Below are 12,500 nucleotides of genomic sequence, written 5' to 3'. Positions count from 1 at the left end.
AAAAAGTTTTAAAAAAAGTCATATATATATATATATATATACATATATATATATATATAATATATATATATATGTGTGTATATATATATATATGTGTGTGTGTATATATATATATATATATATATATATATATATATATATATATATATAATATTTATATATATATATATATTTATATATATATATATATAATATTTATATATATATATATATATATATATATATATATATATATATATATATATACACACATATAGGCCTCTATGCATTAAAGGATAACATTCATGAAGATAGAAATTACTCACACTTTCCACTTTCATTGGTTCTCCGGGAAGTTAAGAAATCGAAGCTTCGTAGTTTATTTTTAGGTTTACTCGAAGGACTGATGCTCAGGGAATCATGACCACAACTAATCTGAAAATTATAACGCCACTATATATATACAATTAAGAAAGGTATGAGAACACCAAACACAAGACAGATAACTAACAGTTCTAGCGAATAAATAGCATTTATGCAGTTTCCGCCAAAAGAATCATGAAAATATAAAATTATTTTTATAGAAAATTATAATAAACTATTTACATCAAAATAGTACGGTATCAAGAAAGCTAAACAGAGGTAATGATAAAATAAAAGTTACGTAGTAAGCCTGACATGTTTTCTTATTAGACGAATATATATAGTATATATATATATATATATATATATATATATATATATATATATATATATATATAGTTTTGCAACATTAGTAGTTCCTCTTATTGTTTCATCCTTGATCCTGTCGATTATTGTCACTTCACATGACAAAAATGCTTAGATGGATGTGTGGAGTGACAAAAATGGACAGGGTCAAGAATGAAGGAATAAGAGGAACTGCTAAAGTCGTAGAACTGTGAAAGAAGGCCCAGGAAAGAAGACTGCAGTGGTATGGCCATGTGATGGGAATGGAGTGAGACGTAGCCTATGTAGTGAGGAGAGTGATGCAGATGGAAGTGACTGGTGGGAGAGCGAGAGGAAGACCGAAGAAGCGAAGGTGGATGGATGTAGTTACAGAAGACCTGAGAAGCAAGCAGTTGTCAGAGGACGATGTGTTTGACCGAGCCAGGTGGAGGAAAGCTGTCAGAAACATCGACCCCAAATAGAAGTGGGAAAAGATGCAGAGAAAAAGATATATATATATATATATATATATATATATATATATATATATATATATATATATATATATATATATATATATATATATATAGAGAGAGAGAGAGAGAGAGAGAGAGAGAGAGAGAGAGAGAGAGAGAGAGAGAGAGAGAGAGAGAGAAATCGTTAATGTAAAATTGCGAAGTAGGTCACAATAAACTATAAAAGGCACCCGCACCGGACTACTTTTTGTGTTTTGGCTTTTGGCGAATTTTATATATTCGCAGTAAATCATTAAATGATATAAAGTCGTCATGGAATTCCTAAAAAAAATATCCACAAAAAAGTCGCCAGCCACAAAAACGGCATAGCCTAAGCCGAGCCGGAGACAAGCTGATTATAGCATGCTTTTTTAATTTACCAGTTGCAATGCAACACATGTGTTCGTTTGAGTACAGAGCAACTTTGATATTCTCTGTTGATTATTCTGTATGTTACGAAGAAAAATTCTGTTTCATTTATTATGATTATATAAACTTAAATTTTTTTATATAAAAGAGTGATCTATTTGAAATAAATGAAGCACAGTGTTGTGGATGAAATTATTGCCCGTTATTTTGCTTCTAAAATGTTGAGAAAAGATGTTTCTTAAATTGTAGTATTGAGGTCTAACACTGCTTAGAATTATGACGCTGCAATACTATCATGTGGGTACTTGAGCTACGGCAAGCGATTGAGTAATGTGCTGTAGAAAGTAATTCTCATTAAAGCTGACAATGACTCTCACCTTATTTGGATGTTCTTGGATAATTACAGATCTGAAACTTAATATAAGACATTATATGATATAACGCTTGGTTCCAATTATTTGAACGAAGACACTACCTGACGTACTAGTGAATACATCTATAAATATATATATATATATATATATATATATATATATATATATATATATATATATATATATATATATATATAGAGAGAGAGAGAGAGAGAGAGAGAGAGAGAGAGAGAGAGAATAAGGAGGAGGCGTATGGGAAGTTACAATGTCTTGAGTCGCATGATGAGGTTATTGGGAGATTGAAGCCCAACTTTTAATTAGATTAACAAAAGAAAGAGGTGTGAAATAATAGATACATCAGAATTAATTACGTCAAGTAATTAAGAAGTTTTCTGTAGCATGAAAATCTGCGCTCTCTCGGCAACTCACTCGGACGCGCATGCGCATAAAGGTTGACTCTTGTTACTACGCAGTCTATAATTTCTTTAGGTATATTATTTTCATAATATTATTACTATTTTTTCTTTTGGGTTTTATCAAGAATTTACGTAATATTTACGTTTTTACCAGTAAGGAAGTGTTTATTTCAAGAAATTCCGAGAAATTATATATGGGATTTAGGCTAATCTGAACTGGTCAATAAACGCAATCAAAATCATTTTCCTCTTCAAGTATATATATTAAACTCATGCACAGATTTACCTTGCATGATCTAAAAATAAACTTATAATGATCTCTGGAAAACATAATAGACAAAACAATGTACTATTAGCATTGTAGTATAAAACAATCACTTGAATGAAAACCCAGCATACAATTATTTGTTTAAAACACCAACAATAACTTTAACGACCTCAAAATAAAAAAGTTGTCATTTTTATCCAAATCGAAAAATGATTACACTCAGATGGTAATTCGGTACAACTTTTTTTTTATGAATAATCATTGGTCGATAATTATTGAAGCCCGGCATAGAAACATTTTTTAATAAAACCAAAATTGGATGCTGCCATTGTCAGTTACTGGTAGAACTGTTTGGAATTAGCTTTACCAAAGAGGTTTTATTTGATTGAATTCAGGAATCGCGACGCACGTGAATGTTGCAATGCTAAAGTATGTCGGATCTGACTATTACTGTTACGTTGTTTAATCTTGTTTGAAAATCAGATTGCCCCTTAGGAATCGAATCTGTAGTAAATAAATCATCGTTGAGGTGAAATGAAGATGGTGAACGAAGAAATATTGCAGCTGTTAGATAAACTTATTGTTTAATACATCGTATGTAATAATATTTGAAAGAGAGAAAAATTTGGAGAAACATAGTATTTAAAATGTTGGAAGAGGTGAAACGAAGAATCACAGATGATTTGGTCATTTTGAAAGAATGGAGGAAATCTATTGCTAAACTAGGCACACCTAATTCCGTTATACGCAGTTTGTGCATCTTGTACGTAGAGAATGTTTTCATGCAGTAAATTCAGTCGTTATGCAGGTAACTGGGTGATAAAAGATACAGATATCGCAATTATTCTCTCTACTTTTTCTTGTCATTTTAGGAACAGTTTATTAAGAGGCACGTAACCGAAGGTATCACCGTTGAGATGAAAAGCTTCAAATTCATATTTATAAAATAGTCTTTCCAACTCTACATATGACGATGTTATGACCATTTTACCTGTGTATATATATAAATATGTATATATATTGTATGCAAGTGTTTGTGTATGTAAGTGTTTGTGTGCGTGCGCTTGTAACAGGGAAGAAAATGTGCGGGAGTTGATGTTATTTCACTGCTTTGAATCTATTTTACTATATACTTCTCGCATGACCATATAGGTCTGTGCATAAGTGTAGTATAAAAATGAACTTCTTTAGATTTCCCAGGATCCTCTTGTCTGTTTCTCGTCTAAATGCTCTAACAGAAGCTTCAATCATCTTTTGCATTCCTTTAATATCGTATACCCTGACGGGTTCCTGTATCAATTAAGACCTGCTGTTAGCACTCGACACGAAGACTTGACTTCTTTGATGTCTTCATCGTGAGACTGATATTCCCCAAGTCGTCTTTCCAAAATTTGACAGGTTGATACCAGTTCTACGAAATAATTTTTCAAAGTCTCTTTCCAAACGTTAGTCATGCTCTGGTCATTCTATTTTTGATCAGTTTCAGTTTAAATATTAGCGTCCGCATCAGCAAGTAAAATGTACTTATAAATGATAGATTACACGTCTTGATTTTTTAAACACCATTAAACGTATTTAGTTAAATGTCGACGCGGTCATTTATGATTCTTATTGAAACTTAGGACTGTCTTGTAGCATAAAACATTTTGGCATAATGTAAAGTTGTAAAAGAAACGCTTCAGAAGTACTTTGTTTTCACTTCTTCGTTAGCTTCAGTTTGAATTGATAATTTCAATATCATTGTTCTGCTGAAGGTATACGGCTTGATCGTCATATACAGTTGATAAATTCCGGTGGAAACTCTGGGCCATTCGAGTGAAGTTTTTCGTAACTAATAATTTTCGTCGAAACCCAGTTAATTTGTTTAAGCAATAATTATTATTCAGTCAGATTTCAACGATGCCGAGGAGTTACTAGTAGCGCTTGGTACGAGCATCTTGGTACATGCGTTAGATGACACTAGGAGACGAAGACTATTCAGAGTCGTAAACAAAGGTTAAGTATATTGTACTAGATTCTGAGGAAAAGAATACTACTATTAGTATGCTATTGCTGTTTTATCAGCAATAGCAAAAATACTAATAACAATCTAAGGAAGACCAAAGAGGTAAAGTCTAAGAGGACATCCGACCCTAAATAACAGTCGTAGGCTATAAATGGCTTCGTCATAAGATTTGGCGCTTCAACGCAATCATGCGAATGGGTTGCAGAGTGATGTCAGAATTTCGTGCGACAGAAAACTTTTTAATTACTTGACGTAATTAGATCTGATGTAGCTATTATTGCACACCTTTCTTTTTTTTTTTTTACTACAATTACAGGTTAAGTTTCATTCTCACAGTATCATCCTATGTTACAAGATATTTTAGATGAACAGCCCCTCTCTCTCTCTCTCTCTCTCTCTCTCTCTCTCTCTCTCTCTCTCTCTCTCTCTCTCTCTCTTATATTGGATAATGATCTTGTAAATACCCCGAAAAGCTTAGCTTAATTGTTTCCGTAGTATAGAGTCTCTTTCGGACAGTAGCCAATAAAAATGCTATTTTGCAATTTTTTCATAAATGCATAACGCCACCTCATACATTGATTATCACGGTTGGTTCTAGTTTTTAAGTGTATTTCGTTTTACTATGATACTGTAGCCATATCTTATTTAATTAAAAGATGATATTATGCATCCGAGGTTATGACCATTTGTAATAATTGCTATTTTCATCAAAGTAGCATTTGTAAACGTTGGTAAAAACACGAATACAAAATTTTAGCCTCCTTTGTAATTGTTACATGAAAGGTATTGCAGCAAATTATTTATTCATAGCATATTTTTTTTTATTTTAAAATTTCTCCATATTCATTTGGAATTTTGGGTTAAGTCAAAGCTAGATGGTAAATAAATATAATTTTCATTAGTGTTAAATAAAGTTACGCACATTAGGTCTAAAGCCCCCACCCCCATTCACGTTCATATTTTTTGTCAAACTAGTTATTTGATCAAACCGGCTTGACGTACTCACGTATAAGTCTACAAGATGTTATCAAACCACCCAGTTTTATTAAAACTGGGTGGTTTGATAATCATCTTGTAAACTTTTATGTCAACCGTCGCATGGGAAACATTTCGTTGAGCTGATGTCAACTCCGATGCGATGAACATGCTACAGTATTAAAAGCAGTAGGCTAAACCTTAGTACACTAATAATAGTCACTGATAGCAATAAAACTGTAGTACAACAATAACAGGATACTGATAGCGGTACCTAGAGGCACTACAGGGTTATTTCACATATTTTAGATTCAAAAGATGTTTGCATAGGTCTACACGGCAAGAGGAAAGTCTGATGAAAAGAACGAAAATGATAATGATGCGTAAATCTGCAGTATTAGGCCTATAAACATTTATCCGAAAGTTTGCACTATACTTTTACGATAACTTTATATCACTGTAATTACTTACAAAGAACCTACTGTGAATAAATTTCTAGACCTAGTACGGACATTCTATCCACCTTACCTCTTTAAGTATTAGTCACTGTATGTCGAGCCATTTCCTGATCCTTGATGGATATCTGCGGATAGAACCGCACAGTCCTTGTTTCCATCAATATTTTCTTTACCGAGTGATTTGTGCATCAACTAGCACCTTATTTTCACTATCATCCGCTGAACAGTAGGCCTAATTCTGTTGATGCTAAGCAGCAGAGCGATTTTGGTTATTGAAACATTAGCTTTACGCAATTTAATCATCAGTGACATTCGAGATGAAGTACTGTGCAGTCGCTTGTTGTCCGTTATCCGCTCGAGTCATTTGACTTTTCCCGCCTGTGTGACGTCATACGGTAGGTGACGAGATTATGGAGAGATTTCTCCTTTTTTGTTTGTGCGTGTTTTCGAAATTATCTTGCAAGATATATTTCTGTCCCTTGTAATGTAATATCAACAATAATTTTTAATTATTATGCGTTCTTAACATGCTTAAGTTTTGAATTCACACTTTAGTTTCCTCTTTGATTCTTCTGAGAGGTCTGAAGTGAATTTTTCACTGTAGAATTGTTTAGCGTGCGTGTATACTGGTCCATATTCCCGTGAGTACTGTCAACCATCATTTTGACTGGTTTCTTCTTTCGCAACTGTAATATCATTCTCAGACAACAATAATGTTCCTTTTGTCTTCGCTTTTGGTGGTCGGACTATGGTTATGGAACCTCTAAAATTTTTCCTCTACGAAGAATTTTACATTGTATAGAATTTCATTAATCCGACACAAGGGTACACGAGACAACATTGGAATGACTGTTTTGAATAGCAGAGGGATTTTACATTGAATAATGTTATTAACGTCATGTAAGTTGCATACGCCATTCTACGTTATCTGCACAATTTACACACGAAAAAGTCATTACCCTCCCAGATGAATTCCTGTGTGCCGTAAGTTTATTTAATTTTACAATAATAATTTCATATATAAAAGTTAGATCCAAGCTATGAAAGTAAATTTTTTAAATGATTTTATTTACATAAATGAAATACAACCTGTATCCAGAACTTGAATATTCCGAACAGTAACTTGACAATAAAAATTATAAACATAACATACTGAAAGATCAATGAGCGCATAAAAGAGTACGAAGCCATTTCCTAGAAACCTTTGAACGAACGCAAGCGAAGTTCTTCCCTTCGAAACTGCGTAAATTAGATTTACATTGGAAATGATGTTTAATGCTTTTGACAGCTTGCCCTTTCTAAGCAGTCCCTTGAACTACATAGTCATTCAGATCCCACGCACTGGAGTGAAATAAAGCATATTCATTCTACTGACATCGTACCCAAAGATTCCAGTAACCTCATGTGCTTTAGAGGCATAGAAAAGCAGGGAAGTAAATGAAACATAAGTAAATGTACAGTATAAGGAAGTAGTAGAAAATGAAGATGAAAGATTGTAAGAGTAAGGAGAGGGTACAGGTAAAAATAAAAATATGATGGTAGGTCTATGTATGATATGGAATAGAAACGCTGTTAGACCTTTTATCAGTTCCTTTTTGAACCTTATAACTTTTACACTTGAACTTAAATAATTTTTTTTCTTGTTTTCCTGGTAAAAAGATATGCTGAATATCTTTTTTCACGAGCGGGGGGGAGGGGGGGGGAGAGATGGAACTCATGGTTTCGTAACATACTATACGTGGATGTAGAGAAGCTAGACATTATGGAAGCTGATAGTTCATTAATTATGTAGCACCTGATTACTACGTTACAAGGTAAAAAGAGAAAAAGCTACATGGAAAATGTGATCTCCCTTCGAACACTTATTCTAAATACATATCACTTCCATTTAGGAATCTCAGCTCCTGACAAACACAATTTTTAAAACACAACAACAGGGTTGATGATTTTGACTTCGGTTGAATTATTTAGCAATCATGGATTGTGAAAGACACCAAATCTCATTCTAAAGTTACTATATCCATGCCATTTAATAGGTAACCGTCAAAACCCGGTGACCATCAGGTAACCAGAGATGGAATCAACCCCATGACGGGAAAAATTAGGGAAATAGTTTTTGTAAAATATGGTAAAAATAAACCTGATATTATTTCAGACCCTTTATATAGTGAGTTTTGAACATACTTTCTAAAAATTAATTCTAAAAAGTTTTTTCAAAGAAATGATAAATGTTTTTACACTGATTATTGTAAGTTAAAGCTGAGGTAGGTTCAGTCCAACTAGCGATAAAGGCAGGCGAAGGATGGAACCTCCTGTAGCCAAAATAATAACTACAAAGGACTCTAAGTAAGTTCTGGAGAGAAAGCTTACAGTAGCCTAAGATTATAGTAAAAACTAATTTTTTACTATATTCATGTACAAAAACTATTTTCTTTAAACGAGTGCATATAGGTCTTTTATATTCAAAGAACCTTTTCCTTAAAATCTGTAACCTAGTAATGAGTTATCCCTGCTACGTTGTTCATTACAGAAAACATTATAAATCCACAAACAGATGTGTAAAAATGTACCTGTAAAAAAAAGGCTAAATTAGTTTTTACTCCAAAAAGGTTATCTAGGGAAATGCTGAAGTTACTGAATAGCCCAGGTCGGGAGGGGTTTTTCCTCTGTACACCACGCTACGACGTGTAGTCACGGGACAGAGAGCACCCAAAGTTAACTTTTAGGGGTAACAGTGCGGATAAGACATCACTTTAAATGCCTTACCTCTGGAGTATTAGTATTCCTCGCTTGTATTGCCTAGGCTAATGCTTTGACGTGGCCGGGGAGGGAATCCCCTTCCCATCTTTCATGCTAACCTGCAGATCGAATAAAGGAGATAAACCCCCTCCTTATTTAAAGAATATATGAATAAATGGATGAAAACCTCTTGAAAATTTAGTAAAAACATTATAGTCTGATGCAAAGGCAGTTGATCACAATGATGTTCTAAGTTCATGGGGGACTGTAGGTTCCACACCATACATCTAAAGGGAATAAAATAAAACTGATCCGCGGAAAGTCAGAGATTCCAATGAAAGAGTCCGTCCCGTTATCATTTTTAGACATGCTTTCGAGATTTAAATGACAGATTTCACAAAACTGAGATCACAACTGCCTTAAAAGACTGATTGTGTTCCTAGGTGGTACTACAAACTTTGTCGTTTCAAAGCATGAAGACAGCTACGTTCACGTATCCGGTTGAAACAACTAATGTCTACTTTTCGTGACGCTGACAAGTAGTATTCACCCACATCGATACTGATAATTTTTTTCGTCTGTACCGGTACTAATCTTTTATCAAATACTTATACTCTCAATAAAACGTATGCATACTTGTGTTGATGAGGTTAATGTTATGAAAAGAAATCTATAGTCTCGTGGGCAACAAAAGACTAGAAGACATAGCGATTGTAAATTACTGTGCTTTTACTCCTCAGATTCAAAAGAAACAAATATTTTCTAGCTAGTAATCGAGTCATATTTTGGGAACACTGTCTAGTTTTCGAAGGCAAGGCATTTTTAGAAACATTTACCCTATAAAATACGAAACCTCTTCACAAATTGGAGCTTTTGTTTCGAAATGTGTTTCTCTCGATTCTTTTACTCACATAGCCTACTTATTTACATAACTGGTAACCAAGAATTCCAATAACTGGAACTTATACCGATATATGAGGACAGGAAAAGGAGAGACTGGACGAATAAGACATGTAATTGAAAGTAATTGAACGAAGGAAAACTAGTGGTTATTGAGGAGACTATTTAAGGAAATAAATAAAAGCAAAATGCATATATTTCGCCTAAATGAATTCACATACCCACGTGGTATGCATGAGGATGAATAAGCAAATAAAAAAAATGCAGTGTTGGTTTGATTAGTACTTAGTGTCAGATTAACAGGGAATGTCAGGTATTGTTGGCATGTACCCAGTAACCGTCAAGTCTGAATGAATCTTGAGGTTATATATACGAGTATATATATATATATATATATATATATATATATATATATATATATATATATATATATATATATATATATATATATATATATATATATATATATATATATGTATGTATGTATTTATATTTATCTATATATATAAAAATGGATGTATGTACGTGTGTGTGAATGTTCCACCATAACTCTGAAATGCATTGAGCAAATTCAACCAAACTTGGTATACGTGTGACTTACTATCTCGAAAAGAATACTGTAGGGGTAAGACATCACAAGCACCAAAGGGCACTGAAGGGGGTTGGGGTGGGAAGGGCTTCCTTGGAACGCGACTGGTTCTGGCGTAGACTTAGTAACTAAATAAACTCTAAAGGTTTATCATAGTAACTAAATAAACTCTAAAGGTTCATCATACCTAATTTCGGTATACATATGACTTACTATCTGGAAAAGAATAATGTGAAGGGGTTAAGACATCACTAGCACCAAAGGGGGCGGGGGTCGGAAGGAGGTGACAAGTAAAAATAACAAAAACGACAGATATTAGTGTCTAATCCACACTCCTGATGCCCTCTAAGTCCAAGTTCAGCCCCGATAGGAAGGGGGGGAGGTGTGAGAAGGGGTGAAATGTAAAATATAAAAAATGCTGGACAATATAATTGGAGCAACTATCTTAACAGGAAAGGGAGAGAGTGAGAGAGAGAGAGAGAGTGAGAGGGAGAGGAAGTGAGAGAGTAGAGAGGGTCTTAGGGAGGAGAAAGAGAGAGAGAGAAAGAGATAAGGGGGCGAGGAAGTGAGAGAGAGAGAGTAGAGGGGGTGTTAGGGAGGAGAAAGAGGGAAAGAGAGAGAGAGAGAGGGATAGTTTATCAGTTTCATTCAGTTTTCCCTGGCAGCGCCGGGTTGGTCAGCTAGTATGTATGTGTATATATATATATATATGTATATATATAGATGCATATATATATATATATATATATATATATATATATATATATATATATATATATATATATATATATATATATATTTAAAATATTTTACGTGTAACTCCTCAACAGAAACAGGAAATGAAAGAAAGACATGATGAATTTTAGGTCTACAGTTTTATCCTCCAACGGGCGTCTTTGGAAGCACTGTAAAGTGCTCCCAAAGACGCCCATTGGAGGGTGAAACTGTAGAGCTAAAATTCCTCAAGCATTTCTTTCATTTCCTGTCTCTGTTGAGGAGTAAAAGATTTTACGGAATATTTTTGAAAAAGAAAAACATATTGTCAAATGTTTTTATATATGTATTTATATTTATGCGCAAGCTAGCGTCTTGTGTATTTGTATGTTTCGATTTGGTGTACGTAATTAACTAAGGATAAAACGTTTGGTTATCATAATTGTTAGAGTGTAAGTAACGTGGTGGGATTTCGCTTTGAGCAATAATGAGTGCAAAGTGCGAAAATTATTTACAAGAGTTACATCTATTTATAGGTTTACTTTGGAAATTTAAATCCAATAACCTTTTTAAAACTTTGTTTATTATTGTTGCTTAGTTTGAACAATTCATATTCGCTTATTGTGTATTATTTTCTTAATTTTATTTACTTTTCACTTTGGCATTTATATCTTGGGCAGATCTGTTACTCAGATTTATTACCACGTCAACTTTAATGATATTTTCTTGATTTGTCTTTACAACTTTCAAGTGCTCAGGTGCCAAAGCTATTCTTGGCACCTGTAAATGTGCGATGAGTTTTGATGTAATATGCTACAGCTGTTAACCACATGTTTTATTTTTACTTTCATAAGCAGAAGATAAAAAATGTTTCTTAAACTAATTTAGGATAATTCATTTGTTGTAACCGAATTTTCTTAGAGTGAAATATGCTCCTAAATCATTCAGCCAACAAACAGAGTAATTTCAATGCGAAATCAGTTAAACTGCAAATAGCTTGTTAGAATGAAAGAACATGGAATATCTGTTTTTAAAAAAATAATTAATGATTTTTTCCCACAACGTCTTCTTTAGAAGGTAATAGGACTCACTTGGCATTCACGAATTAACCCTGGTAACAGTAAAGTAGGTTCCCAGTACACATTAATTCAGTGCTTCTAAAATTCTCGCGTGACTAAAGCCACAAGCACCCGGTAACACCTTGCGAATAATGTGTAGTTGCAAATAAGAAATCTTTGAATGAATACTGTCAGCATATTTTATTTCTCTTTCTGCACGAATTGGTTTACAGGGCTGTATTATTTACTTAGCGGATTATACATTATAACAATATATATATATTTCCTTGTAGTGGCTTGCATATCTGCTTGTTTTAAGATGTTATGATTAGTAGTAATGCATGGCATCATGACTGAGCATTATTAACTATCATGGTACCAAGTCATAACATTGAAGATAGAAAGCGGTGTTTTTTTTTTACTTATCCCTAAAATCGTGATTACTCGGTTAAGC

The 12,500-nt window shown here is 33.5% G+C and overlaps 2 long non-coding RNA genes across 3 annotated transcripts in view; one reads left to right on the top strand and one right to left on the bottom strand.

Annotated features, from left to right (window-relative positions):
- Positions 1 to 6,397, bottom strand: part of LOC136834951 (uncharacterized) — a 207,905-nt gene extending 201,508 nt beyond the window's left edge. Inside the window, exons 1-2 of the long non-coding RNA XR_010851936.1 lie at positions 6,117 to 6,397; positions 306 to 414 (exon numbers count right to left, since the gene is read on the bottom strand). This is a non-coding gene — a long non-coding RNA (uncharacterized lncRNA). The remainder of the gene's footprint in view (positions 1 to 305; positions 415 to 6,116) is intronic.
- Positions 1 to 12,500, top strand: part of LOC136834949 (uncharacterized) — a 117,450-nt gene that overhangs the window by 9,356 nt on the left and 95,594 nt on the right. The window lies entirely within an intron of this gene.

This window comes from Macrobrachium rosenbergii, chromosome 4, assembly GCF_040412425.1.
Source record: "Macrobrachium rosenbergii isolate ZJJX-2024 chromosome 4, ASM4041242v1, whole genome shotgun sequence".
Lineage (NCBI taxonomy): Eukaryota > Metazoa > Arthropoda > Malacostraca > Decapoda > Palaemonidae > Macrobrachium > Macrobrachium rosenbergii.
Note: the sequence above shows the minus strand (reverse complement) of the source record. Positions and strands in the feature narration are given on the sequence as shown.